The sequence below is a fragment of the Cydia amplana genome, chromosome 17 (genome assembly GCF_948474715.1).
Source record: "Cydia amplana chromosome 17, ilCydAmpl1.1, whole genome shotgun sequence".
In the NCBI taxonomy this organism is placed as follows: Eukaryota; Metazoa; Arthropoda; class Insecta; order Lepidoptera; family Tortricidae; genus Cydia; species Cydia amplana.
The window spans coordinates 1921447-1936694 of record NC_086085.1 but is presented as its reverse complement, the minus strand read 5'-3'; the positions used below and the strand labels follow the sequence as shown (position 1 = coordinate 1936694).

General features: G+C 37.6%; 1 long non-coding RNA gene across 1 annotated transcript in view; it reads right to left on the bottom strand.

Annotated features, from left to right (window-relative positions):
• Positions 1-484: 484 nt before the first annotated feature.
• LOC134655767 (uncharacterized) overlaps positions 485-15248 on the bottom strand; it is a 57759-nt gene continuing 42995 nt past the window's right edge. Inside the window, exon 2 of the long non-coding RNA XR_010097462.1 lies at positions 485-797. This is a non-coding gene — a long non-coding RNA (uncharacterized LOC134655767). The remainder of the gene's footprint in view (positions 798-15248) is intronic.

Here is a 15248-nt window from a genome sequence, read left to right as displayed (position 1 = left end):
TTATTAGCTCATCCCTTCAAAAAGTCTATTTAAAAACCGTCATTAATGAATTGTTTATTTAATCGACACCCTAACTAAAGCAATCTCGATAAAGGCCCGCACACACTGGCAAACGAGCGGATTGCGTGTTGGTGTGGACGCGGCTTAATCCCCTCCGTAATTGTGTGGGGGTGGTAATGGCGTAATATATCGATTTTTATATAATCATAACCAAGTTTGTGAGGGATATTAGTTTATTTACAGTCCTTTTTAGGGTTCCGTAGCCAAATGGCAAAAAACGGAACCCTTATAGATTCGTCATGTCTGTTTGTCTGTCTGTCTGTCTGTCTGTCTGTCCGTCTGTCCGTCTGTCCGTCTGTCCGTCCGCATGTCACAGCCACTTTTTTCCGAAACTATAAGAACTATACTGTTGAAACTTGGTAAGTAGATGTATTCTGTGAACCGCATTAAGATTTTCACACAAAAATAGAAAAAATAATAATAATTTGTGGGTTCCCCATACTTAGAACTGAAACTCAAAAAACATTTTTTCATCAAACCCATACGTGTGGGGTATCTATGGATAGGTCTTCAAAAATGATATTGAGGTTTCTAATATCATTTTTTTCTAAAGTGAATAGTTTGCGCGAGAGACACTTCCAAAGCGGCAAAATGTGTCCTCCCCCTGTAACTTCTAAAATAAGAGAATGATAAAACTAAAAAAAAATTTATGGTGTACATTACCATGCAAACTTCCACCGAAAATTGGTTTGAACAAGATCTAGTAAGTAGTTTTTTTTTAATACGTCATAAATCCCCTAAATACGGAACCCTTCATGGGCGAGTCCGACTCGCACTTGGCCGCTTTTTGGTTTTTGTTTCCGTTCAAAATGTTTTATTTGTGGGTAAGACGGCCTATAAGGGAAGACTACTTTATACATGTTAGATCATCTAAATAAATGTATATATGCCGAAAACAAATAAACTAAGTAGTAGAACATTCCACGGGCGCATCTGTTGTGTCGTAAATTCTATTTATTCTATTCTAAAGTAAGGTGTTAACTCAATATATGGAACAAAACATCAATAAAGGATTCCCTAGTGAGTTACTACGAATAACTCACGAAATAGATATCATTAATTATACTAGACTAACTAATTCGTAAGACATTTCATCTGACCGTCCAACCCAGAGGGTAAACTAAACCTTATTGGGATAAGTCCGGGGTTACCCAGGAACCCCACTTAACTTAAGATAAATGAATTATGCGAAATATTAATTTGGTAAACGTTGGTTTGAACTGCGATAAGTTAGCGAATGAAATAAAGCGAAACATTTTCCAAGATATAAAGAATTTTCCAAAGTATAAGTAACTTGTATTTAATCTGATATGCTGGAATCCTTGGTAATGCCACATCTAAATCGGTCAGCAAGACACAAATAAACAGAACGCATTTCTTTACATCGATACCAACGACTGATTTGTGATCGGTGCTATAGGACCAGAGTAATTTGAATAATGTAAGTAGATAGGACAAGTGAACATAGTATTTTATTTTATTCGGGATGCTTACTGCCTAATATACATAGGTTGATAGACTTATCTGCTAAATGCAAATTAAAAGCGTCCAGTATTTGAATGATTTTAAATTTTTTAAGGAGGGTGCTCGTAGAACCGATGGCCACTTCATGGGCGAGTCCGACTCGCACTTGGCCGCTTTTTATTAGGGTTCCGTAGCCAAATGGCAAAAAACGGAACCCTTATAGATTCGTCATGTCTGTCTGTCTATCTGTCTGTCCGTCTGTCCGTGTATGTCACAGTCACTTTTCTCCGAAACTATAAGAACTATACTGTTGAAACTTTGTAAGTAGATGTATTCTGCGAACCGCATTAAGATTTTCACACAAAAATAGAAAAAAAACAATAAATTTTCGAAATTTAATTTTAATTTTAATGATTATATTATACAATACAATACAAATCCTCTTTATTGCACAACCTCAATAAAACATTTACAGAGACTCACAGTCTTATGTGTGAGGGCTAATTTAGACGGCGCGTGAACTCGTATACGATTTTAGTTACATTGCGGACCATTGAGGTTACATCAATTCAGCCGATCGAATAAATGGCGCAATGTAATGAAACTCGCATGCGAGTTCTCGCACCGTCTAAATGAGCCCTAATACATGAAGACAGAAGTGACAACAGGCGGATATTGCTAAAGAGCGATTGTAGTAGTAGTAGCTACATATATGTAGATATTTAATATTTCATTTATTTGCATAATCAGGTACCTACATTACAATACACAGATGTTATTTGTAAAGTAGATGGTATATGATACTCTGTCAGGGCATTGCAAAATCTCTTAAATTACTAAGTTTTAGGTACACACGTCATGCATATAGGGTTTTTTTTTTAACAATATTATTAACAAGCAAAAATCAGATTTCTATTTGCTACTACTACTACTACATGTATATCATGTTGTAACAAAGTAGGCACATTTTAGTGTATTTACATTATATTGTACATTTTGTTTCGCTTCTCGGCCTGTTTAATCTTAACTGCATTGCGTATATTTTTAGCAAGAATTCAGCTTCAAAGTAGGTACTGAGGGGCTGGCCTTGAGTTTTACCCCACACATCGTACAGTCAGCATCCGATATGTCGGAGCGGCCAAGGTGCTCACAAATATCTGAACACTTCTCTATTGTCAAGGCGTTAGAATGCGTGTTAAGATATTTGTGAACACCGTGGCCGCACCGATTCAGCACTCAGAGTATGGTCAGACATAAAAAAAGACTCCGTAAGTATAAACCATTATTAATTTGTTACCTTTCTATTGATTTTATCCGCCAATCCTAACTAATTCCGGTAAGCAATAAAGTTCAAAATCCTCTGACAATTAATCAAACCACTTCGCAAATACTCGACAAAACGCTAATTCGAACTTCTGTCCTCTCAAATGACTCATACCTACTTTAAACTTTAACATTTAGAAACGTCTTATCTCCATACAAACTGCCAGGCAATTACGCCCTTTTGTACAATCAAAAATATTGCTCGCCGGAACTAAAAAGTCTTATGTTTAAACAAATTCCATGGCGCTTACGTCGTTTTAAGTGAAGTTGGATAGTACTAGTGTTTAATAATAGAGATATATCATGTCTCCGCCATTCGCGATTCGTACTCGAGGCGAACTTTCAATTACGAAGTTGGACCTCTGTACCTGGAGTGTAGCCAGCGGTGTGGTGGTGACAGGCGACAGTAGGCGATCCTTTACCAGGGGGGTGTCACTCCGCAGTTTAGGTACATTTGGCCGGCGCGCCCATCGGACAGGCGTATGGTAGTGGGCTGCCGCTCGGCGTGCACGATAGTCGTGTTATGCGGCGCTCGCGCAAAATTTAAAATACACAATGGCTTCGAAACTTACTTCCGTGAGAATCAGACATACTATCTCCGGATAAAAAATGTATGTTTACATAATCAACGTTTGTAATTCCTACATATTTATCTTAAAAATAATAAATCAGTGGGTATAAAGTCTATTTTTTTATTCGGTAGACTGAAATGACAGTTCATAGTATGAAATGACATTTTATGTTCATACTATGAACTGTCATTTCAGTCTACCGAATAAAAAAATAGACTTTAGGTATAAAAACTTGTCAAGTGATAACCCCGTGCCGACACTCACAGCTCGGTCATAAAACTGCGGTGCGCAAAGGAGATTCACGGTTCATGCGCGGTTATAAGTTTCAATTTTGCTTGCAGGCGGCGATATAGGTGTAATTTTATACCTAAATCTAACTTTTGTGAAGGAGTGAATTTTCTGTACGGTAGTACTATTAGTTATTCTGTGCCTTTACCCTGAGATATAGAATGACGCTTGCCCTCTCTGGCCACTCACAGCTCTAATCACCCATTTAATCGCAACGCTCCGCACTAGGTATTGCCGGTCCTTTGACTCTTGCCAAAATACCGAACAAATAGGGAGCGGTTGGTGTGACGAGGAGCATGACGTTTTCCCACACTACCTACGTCTTTGCCTACTTTTGTCGCTACTTCCCATGCCAGTCGAAGAGTGTGTGGCAGGGGTGAAGACACGTACACGTAACGCTAGCTGATTGGAATATACGAAAAGCTGTATACAGGAGATACGGCGGGTACGGCAGATACATGGGCTTTTGCAGAGAAACTGTGCAAAAGCAAGTAACAAAATCTAGTAAAATAGATAGCAAATGAGCAATTAATCACAATATTGTGAAAATTAAAAAAAATGGAAATGATACAAAAATACAGCACCTGCAATTTCAAAATTTAAGTTGTTTTTTTACTTCCAATAACAAAATAAGTAAGGATACCATTCGATTCCTCACATTTTACCCAAAAAAGATTGAATACATAAATGCAATATTTCACCCTTCACTCGGCTCCATAAAATTAAAAAATCATTCATGGGTAATTATGTGAGATTTTATAATAAACTTCCAAACCATATTACTGAATTATCTATTAATAAATTTAAGAATTATGTAAAGCGTAAACTTATATCTAAAGCGTATTATACCACACAAGACTACATGAATGATAAAACAACGTGGGATTAATTGTTATTCGAAATGATTATTTATATATTAGGTATATTTGATTAATGATGAGGAAATTGATATTCCGAATATTCCGATGTTTGTACTTCTTTTGTGTTTTTTATTTATTTATTTGACATTTAGATTTTATTCTAGAAACATTCTAGACTAGTATTTTTTATACAATTTTTTTTTCATGTTTGACGATCCTTTTGTGAAATTCTTAAATTTGTGTTAAATTTGATTTGTATAATAATCCAATATTATTATGGAATAATAACATCAATAAATTGCTCTGATAATTAGCTTAAGATAATTTATAAGTATGTTACGATTCATAAGTGCTTGTTGCTAGATAGATATTTTTGACTTTGACTTGACTTTGACTTTGACACCGACAAAAACGCAATTTTCTTGTTTTGTTCATACTTCAAGATGCGCTCTCAGTGACCTTGACGTCACGTTCATATATAATTTTTTTATGATATAGGAGGTAAACGAGCAGACGGATCACCTGATGGTAAGCGATTACCGCCGCCCATGGACACGCGCAATACCAGAATTTGTTCGGGGCGTTTCGCGAGTGAAGTACGACTGTGGGACTTTGACTATCATTTCTGACTTTTGTATTGCTTTAATGCAATGGGTCCCATAGAGACATTTGATCCTAAAAACAAACCTGATTGATTGATACCAATTACAATTTGTCATGTAGCCTATTAAGTAAGTTTACCTACTAATGTAACCAGTGGCACCTTAAAATCGTAGAAGTTACGTAGGGTCAAGGAGGGAACAGTGGCTCGGTGGAAAAGAGCCGGGTACAGTGGGTCACTCAACTTAATGTAAACATGAGAGAGGCGATATTTGGGCGACTAAGCCACTGACGTCTTTGGGCGTCTTGAACCTACCTAAGAGGACTACAGCTGACATACTGTATCTTTCTCCATTCAGCGCAAGTCCGAAGCTGTATGAAATTCGAGAACTACCCGCATAAATCCTATTATTCAATCGAAATGCGACGACAGACCAATGTCACAGTTTTCTGACAAAGAACTTCAGAATCTCGCTTTAGAATAGCATACTTGATGGGCGATTCAATCTAAAAAGTTAAAAACCCTATTTATGACCGCAGGCCATTCCCGATTTTATCTATTTCCAAACATGGCCACAGGAGCCTGTTCTGTTTTTACGATTTGATATGGTTTTCATTTTTTTAGTCGTGCGTCTCCCTCACCCTCATGCCAATACATGTACAGACACGTACGAGCAATATATCACTACATATATCACTTTGATGTCACAATGTTAGTTTAAATTGGCCTCGCGGGCGAATTATAACGAAAAAACATCATTTAGATATCTTTTTCAAATCACAATATAAGTTTGCATCAATATCAATTTTCTGAAACAGAATCGGCTCACGCTATTTGTTTTTGCGCCAATCGATATCGTGTTTAAACTACACTGCGGTTATTACAAAAAGAAAATGGTGGTGGCAAAAACTATGGGAATGTTGCTTACGTGTAATTGCATTGATGGATAATACTTTATAGGTTACGACACGATTACGATTAAGCTAATTCGATTGTACTCTTTGACTTCAAAATTATCATTTAGTTATCATTTTGATGTCAAAACGTAAGTTTGAATTAGCCTGTAAATTAAGGATTTGGTCTCCGGTTGACGACGTAAGCTGTATGTACAGCGTCACTTAGTTACAAACAAGCAAACGCTAAGAAGTTGCTGCAGCTTATGGACGCGTGCAGCTACATTAGTATTACATACGCGTTGCCGATTCTGTGAGAGTCTGATTCAGAAACCTGTACACTTCTTTTTAGGGTTCCGTACCTCAAAATGAAAAAACGGGGTCTCATTTGTCTCCCAAAAACTTTTAAGTCATAATGTATCGTTTGCCCGCATTTTCGTTAGTCATAATTTGTTTGGTTCAGAAACGCGTCACTTGGTCAGGTTTGCCATAAATAAAACCTGACCTATATATAGAATAACCTTACGAAAATCCTGAAAAGTTAACGGTTTCAGTTACATGTGCTCTGTAGCTATTTGTGTACCATGTGGCGAAACATACCTAGTGTTACTATATAATACATTTAAGACCTACATACATACCTATGTTTAATAAATACATAATTTGGAATTTGGAATTTAGTTTTAGGACTAATGATAATATATGACAAACAGTACATTATGACTTAAAACTTTATGGGAAACAAAGGGACATGAACATGCCAGTTCTTGTTAAGGCTTCGTCACACAGGCTCATTTTCCTGGCGGGGCGTCAGCGGGGCGCGCCGCTTTTACATATAAAACGCTCAAGCCGCGCTCACGCCCTGCCAGGAAAACGCGCCTGACGAAAGAATCGTGACCCTTAAAAGCCGTTCTATAAAATTACAGGTTGTAGGCAATATCGAAGCCTACAATTAAGCGACAGCTCTGAGACAGCCGTCACGTCACGATATTTCTTTTAATTCCGTAATTAATGAGTACGATTACGATGTTACGACAAACATTGTTGTTGAAACTGTTCTTAGACAAGAGGTTAAGACTCGAGGTCGCCACTTACTATTTGTTTTAACTGACTAATGGTGACAGTCCATTTCCAACCGCAGCTGCACTACTGTTCATTTTACGCGTACGCGTTCAGTACCAGTAGTGCAGCTGCGGTTGAAAATGGACTGTCACCTTTACTAGTAGATAAGTACATCTAACATTTATTTTATGATATAGGAAGAAATCTGCTGATAGTAAGCAACTACCGTCACCCATTGACACGCGCAATACCAGAGGTTATAAGTGTTTGTTTGCCACTGTCGTGGCATAAAAAAGTGTAATAATAAAGGTTCTGTCACACAGGCGCGTTTTCCCGGTGGGGCGTGAGCGTTTTATATGTAAAAGCGGCGCGCCCCGCTCACGCCCCGCTTGGAAAACGTGCCTGTGTGACGGAACCTTTAAGTCATCCATCCAAATAAATACAAAATTAAATGTTCCCCGACACACCTCCAAAACAGACGACCCCCGTCAGTCCTTTCAACTTCACAACAAAAATAAATGCACAGTAACTAACGTACGTATTTTTGTTGCCACCACAAACATGTAAATATATAGACCGCAATTCATACTGTATAATTTGATTATCTAATACCATTAAAGCAGCAATTCTTGTATATTTTTTAATTATATGTATATATATTTCGGGGATCTCGGAAACGGCTCTAACGATTTCGATGAAATATGCTATATGGGGATTTTAATAATAATAATGAGCTGTTGGGGAGTAACGACCCCACGGACCCGAGTGCTCCCGAGAGTCGGTCAGGGTCTCCGTCTCCGGCGTGTCTTCGTCGGTCGGAGTGGACTCCAAGGGGACCCGCAGGACTCTCAGCTCTGGCTTGCCTTAATTGGCCGTCCAGAGAGGAGTCGTTAGAGCTATATGCTCCAGGGGTGGAAGTGAAAGATGCATAAGACGCGAGTTGGCACAGTGGCACAGCCACTGGGTAGAAAGCGGCGCACACCTCTCGACACCCCTGAGCCGCTCACACCGATGTTGCTCCTGGTCGTCTTCGCGATGGCAGTTTCAGGGGCCCATCTAGTGCGCGGCAAGTCACCACCTGCCTCGATAACTTCTGAACACATTGTTATGGCAGGTGTCCGTACGTCTTTGTAATAACCCAGTCTCATACTCCACCCAAACTTCAATCCATAGACCAGTATACTGTTCTCTTTTTCTACAATAGTCCCAATGCCTGCTGAGACCGGTTCATGGGTGTCTATTGTTGCACCTGGGAACGGGTTCCAGCAGGCGTTCTACATGACATAAAAGCTCTCCAAGGGGCCTCTACGTGTTGGATCTGTGTCCCCACGCAAGCCTATAAAAAAACCGGGATTATAGGCCCGTGATATCCAAGGAGATACAAATAATAATAATGTGAATTACAAAATTATATTTTATAGAATTCTAATGATTTTATATCAGCTTCTACGAGGACATTGTGCAATTAAGACCAGCATTCACCATAGGTAGAAGTCCCATCTGTTTGCAATAATTAATGGAATTACGTTAAAATGGGCCAGTCAGAAAACATTAGTAATGTTCTAATGTTTTAGCATCAGAAGATCATACTGCGAAAACTGACGGCTTTCGGAATAAACATTATAAATTATACATTTTCTCACCAAAATAATTTTGTATCTACATCTTCAGCTTATCCACCATGGTACATTGTAAACCAGTAATCAATACACTGAGTGCTAGAAGAATTTAAGTTGTTCAAAATTTTGAAGGAGTTATGTCGTTTAGTTCTTGACAGCCGTTTCAGCACCGACAATGGTAACCGGGGTATGGAAGCATTAATCTCAGGCTTCGTTTGAGATTATCATTTGTTAGACACACCGGTTTCTGGTGAAGTGAACATGGTTTTCATTAAAAATAAGTTTTTACAAAAAAAAAAATTGTTAAAAGCTTTTATCGCTAACTGTACTTTTATGTATTTATTTAAAACTTTATTGCACATAAAAAAGAGTACAACAGGCGGACTTAATGCCGCTATAGGCATTCTAGTCAACCATAGGGCAAAACAGAAAAGCGTACTGTACTTTTCTTTCCACAAGCTACTAATACTCATCGAGACGATCCTAACAACCCCAAACACAATTTTGCCTTAAAACAAGGCCACAGAGTTACCATGGCCACCTCCTGTCTCCATCATCATCATCAGATCAGATCATCATAATAGTGCATTGTCATCCGATTTACACATGTGTGCAAAATTTTAGCTCAATCGGAAATCGGAAAGTGGGTCAAAGCTTCTAAAATAAGTCATGACTCGTGACATATTTTGGACAATTTGTAGTTTATTTTCGTTACCTAAACATTTATAAGGTATAGTAGAATAAAACTAGCAGCTCTTTCAAGCTTTATGAGCTGTTTTGAAAAATTTGCAATAACTTTCGACAACACCATCCATTTTTCACCTGCTCACAAAATTTCACGAAAATTAATTGAGAAATGTGAGCTGAAAAGGTAAATATAGTCAAAGGACTGTCTCATTTCAAACATATATAGACAGAGAGAATCATACTGTCTTTGTCTTACACTAGTACTAGCACCCAAAAGAAAAGGATGAGTATTTTTTTGTTCCTATTTACTGACAAATTGGTTTGACCAATTATAGCCGGAGAGCTGGACAAATGGCACGCTTAACGCTCGTTCAGTCAAGTATATTTCATGGATATCAATTGTTTTTCAAAAGTCCGTCACATTACTCAGTCGACTGCACCACACAACCCTGTGTCCCATTGTAATTAATTCAAAGAAAATGAACAAACAGAAACGGAGCGTGATTCGAGAACAATTATCATACACACACAACGCTAGCGCGTTTGTTATTTTGTGCTAGGGGAAAAATGTTTTGATAACTGTTTTAGCTGAAGAGTTGTTTTCGGAGAAGAGAAGAGCTTTGCTCAGAAAACATATAAAAACTCAAAAATGCTCAAAAATTTTCCCAGAGATAAAACCTAGCAAGATCGATTTTTCGCCCCCGAAAATCCCCACATAGCAAATTTCATCGAAATTGTTAGAGCCGTTCCTGGGATCCCCAATATATATATACATATAAACAAATAAATATACAAGAATTGCTCGTTTAAAGTTATAAGATACGGCGTAAAATAGAAAAACTTGCCTCCACAAGGTTTACTTTTACACTCAAAAGACTAAAGTTTGGCAAAAAGTTATCCATATCTAATATAGTTCGTCTAAGCTAACTCTGCACTGATATTGTAGTGAAAAATCATGACAATGCCACTAGAGAGACTGCTATAGTTATTGGTCGACTCCATAGTAATTGGCCACTCTTAACAAATCAGAAAGAAACAAGGTAATAGAAGTCTTATTAAGCGGCCCATTACTATGCATTGCCCAATAACTATTATACATAACAGCAGTCACCCTATAGGTATAGATATCATATTTTCATACCAATTTGGCGTTTATGGATTGACTCCCACACTCTGTCGTTTACCTATAGCATGAATTTATTACAGACAACTTTCAGGGTCCATATTTTGTTAGTAAAAAATAAAACACTTAAAAATTTAACTTACAACTAACTTATAGTGTTCCAATCTAAACTCTATGCCTACCTATTTACGTACCTTTAAGAAATAGCAACATCTATTTTGAGTTCAGCAATTATATAACTGAGTACAGGTTTTTCTTTAGTAACGAGAGTACGAACGAACGCATACCTATTTGTAAATCTCCGTCTATTATCTTGCAAAACAATATACAGTAAAACCTGTAAAAATGGAATTTCATTTCACGCAACCAATACTTATAATTTCACGTGGCTTTTTCGACATTACACTAATTGGCAAAGTCCCCCAGAAAACTCAATAAATATTTATTATAGGTACCGTTATCCTAATGACACCCGATTATTTGAGACACTTTAAAAAAACTGAAGAATGACTCGATTCCTGAATATCACAAATATGTTATTAAAGCCCTGTAACATAAAACGATTTATTATGTTTACTTTTCCAAAGCAAACAATCGAATGTTACATAATATCTGTATACATTTCTAAGCTAGAATCTACTTATCGAGGTGTGACTGTAGCTACCTATGAACAATAACGCGTCCCCGCCAGATTTCTAAAAGAGATATTCTAAACAAATAATTAACATATCAATACATTCCGAACTACACAATATTAGCGGCAAGCAGATTTGTCTCACTAAGAAAAACGAAGCAATATTGTGGGCCTTATTCTGTGTGTGGTAATAACTAGTTTGTTATGTCATGAGATAATGATAAGATTACAATGTTAGTTTAGTTATAAGTTTTTCCGCTTTCAAATGGTGCAATGTGCCTAGGTGTCAAATCAGAGTGAAAATCTAGATGTCGATGTTTTTTATGTTATTGAATAAATAAGAAGCATTTCATGAAGTTGTCTACCGTTTTCCGTACAAACGTGATTTATTATAAAATTTGCTGGTATAGGAGTTTTTTCTTTGACAATATGACATTTTGACAGCCGATATGGTAAATTTTAAACAAAGTGGGATAACTGACTAATCTGTCAACCGACACAGTGTCCCGTCGTGCCCAGCAGGAAAGCATTTATTTATATCCATGGCGCGTAAACTAGAGGATTAGTGCATTCCGCTCAGTCCGCGAGCGGCGCGCGCGCTGGCAGTATCCTTACGCCTTAGAGAAGTTTACGAAAAAAAAACTAGCCAGTAATCGTGTGCGCTTTACTTAGTTGAAAATACTGGCCAGTGATAGTCGCATGTGTTATGCCTTTACCTAAGGCTTGTAAAGGTTGGATTCATCTCCGTATGCCTTTACTTAGTTGAAAAAAATATTGGCAAGTTGGTGAAACTTTTGTGAATTTGGATTTCGAATGTGACAGTTTGTGTTGTTTTGTGTTTATGGATGTTCATTAGATGTATTGAGGTATGTGTTTTTGTACTGTTTGTTATTGTTTAGTGGTATACCTACTAATGCGGTATTTGGTTATTTTTATTTAATAATGGTAAGTTATTGGCGGTGATAGGTTAGCAGATATCACAAATCACAATGTACCAGTTAAAATTATCCATATTTTTGAGACTTATAATTGGTCAAGCAAATATTGTCTGTAGAAAAAGGCGGTAAATTTGAAAAATCGCGGGTTAGCAACGCTACGTTTGAATTGTTCGAAAATCGCGTGTCGTTTATAGGTATCTTATCTGTGGAACTGTTTTGTTTACATTTCATCGTTGTTCGATGTACATTGCTGATTTTTGTCCGTTTCCTAGGGATACCATACTTTAGTTTGCTTTACATTGCTACTGATTGACATATCCAGCTTGATAGACTAATATACTGGATCAACCAAATCTTGTCAGTAGTAAACGGCGGCAAATTTGAAAAATCGCGGATTAGCAACACTGTGTTCGAATAATTCCAAAATCGCGTGTCATATGTGTGTTATCTGTGGAATGTGGATCGTGAATGACAGCCATCATCTTATTGTTTACATTCTGAATCGTTTCTATTTCAAGAGAAATTTCTGCTGTCACCATTAAATACCAAGATTATGCCTGACCTCAAGCAAAGCTAAGGTGCCTACAATGTACAATCATGCTCTTTGACGGTAAACATTACTAAAATTTGAGGTTATGATAATTCACTCGAACTGACGTATGAAGGGCGGAAAATAAACACGTTTTGGTTCGATGTACATTGCTGCTTTTCTTAGCGCAATTCTGCTCTTTGAGTGTTACATGGTGTTACCCTACTTTAATTTGCAGTACATTGCTACTGACAAGATTTGCTTGACGCACTATAGTTATGTTACCTTAATTTAATAAATTATTATATATAAGTAATAGGTGAGTGCCATATTTTTATTAGAATTATCACAAATCCCTCACGAAAGAAAACTGACTGAATCCTGAAACATGATTAACTCTCTAAAACTATTCAAATTAAATTAAATATAGCATTCGAAAACCATCTATCTCATTCTTATCCAATGGCATTATCTCACTCTTTCAGTTCCGTTCCGTTTCAAGCATTCGTCAATCTCACATCCTGTAAGTTGATGAAGTAAATTGTGATATCACAGTGTAAGTTTGAATTGGCTTCCTATAATCAATGCGTATGCGCATGCGTTACAAGGTCGCAGGCGACGTGATTCGCGAACCAGCAAGGTCTAATAGGTCCGTAATGACGCGGTCTCACGCATAGGGGAGTACCTGGCTAAATTCGATGCTTCCTCTCATGTTTTTGCTTTGCAGCGACGCAAACGCAGTGTAGATTCCTACCAGGGGGTAGGTATAGGTATATATAAGAATATCTTACTGATTGATTGATATCTTAATGACTAGTGCAAAATGCACTATGTATAAGTGAGGTTGACGCCATCTAGCGTTAGCGTTAATTACTTGAAACCCCTAAACACATCACTGTTAGTACTCGAGTTATATTAATACCAGTTAGAGCGATACTAACTAGATGGCATTTAAATCAATAAAGAAAAACTCAATGATATTACATGTAACAGTTTTTCATCTAATGTCATTGAGTTTTTCTTTATTGATTTAAATGCCATCTAAATGAGTGGCCATCAAAATCTTACGGTCACGTGATCGTCTTACGCTGTCTCGAGTTTAACATTTTTTCCCCACCAAAAGTGCACAGCGCCGCTAAAGAAGTTTTCACTTCAATAATATGGAGGTTGGCGGGAACTTTACGCGACCGCGGATCGTCCCCTTTATATTCATCGAATGTTAATTAAATGTGCAAGTACCCTCTTAGCTGCTTTGCGGACCACTTCCGCTAAGTCTCCATCACCAGCTGGCGATTGTTGTCCTTCTATCACCAGGCTGTGCCTCTCCTCCTCGTCAGATATGACCTGATCATCCGTTTGGTCCTTCATCCAGCAGGAGGCCAGGAGTTTGTTGCAATTACGTAGGTTACGTAGTTGTGGGTTGGATTTAGCAGATAAATTTTCATATTATCACACAAGTTTCCAAAATCTATAAAGATGTGAAGGTGAGTAGGTTAATTTCGAGCAACTATATCATCATAAAAATATATATTTTTTATTTTATTTATTTTATATCATCATAAGGAGGGATATGTATAAAGGAGAAGTAGAAGAGGGAGTTAGAAGGGGCAGACATTGGCGGACTTTCTCCGATTAGATCGGGGAAATCCTGAAGAAAGGCCAGGTCAAGAGCACCCTAAACCGGCGAGCGTGTATGAGGAATGTTATGAAAGTAACGGAAGCGAAAGAGGTATGTCAGGATCGTAGCAAGTGGAAATCCGTGGTCTCTGCCTACCCCTCCTGGAAATAGGCGTGATGATTATAAGTATGTATTTATGTATGTATGTGTGTATCATCATAACTGTGTCATAGCGTTGATGGATTATAAATATAATATTAGGTAGACATATATCTATCCTGCTTCCTCCTCTAAGCGTTTAACATATCTGACCTGTGTGTCACTGAGTGGGTGTGCACAGTATAACGAGCGGTAGAATGACCCTGTTACTATTACCTCGTATATTAAACCGATTCATTGCGGCCTTGACATTGCAGCAGGAACTTACTGCTGTTTATTGGAATATTCCCAAAAATAATTCCTAGTTATAGTTGCAAGGATTTAATTTCAGTTGCCGAATTACTGGCTAGATGTCGCTGTACCGTGCGTGAAAAATCCTAGTTCGCGTTGTTAAGATTTTTCCGGGAAACATGACCTTCTAGCCTGTACTTAGCAGTTACTGTAACTATTGTACGGTCGAAAGTATTATTTTATGACCCATTTCGTACATTTTCACAAATTCACAATGTCACTGTGACAAAGTCGACTGTACCTTTATTCGATTTATTACATTATTGTATGGTCAATGGTAAAATTGAGGAAATTTTGTAGTTTTTATACACAGAAATCGTAAAAGTTGGAGCAATTTCGGTGCAGGCTAGCTGAATTCAATTCAATTCACTGTTATAAATAATTTAAAGTAAGATCGAGGACCCCCGTTCCGAATCGTTTTCAATGCTGCGAGCGTTATGGGCACCTTTGCACCGGGAGTGATTTTCTCATTTGTAGAACAAATAAATGTTAATCATTAAGGTTCACATTATTGCAATATTAATTAA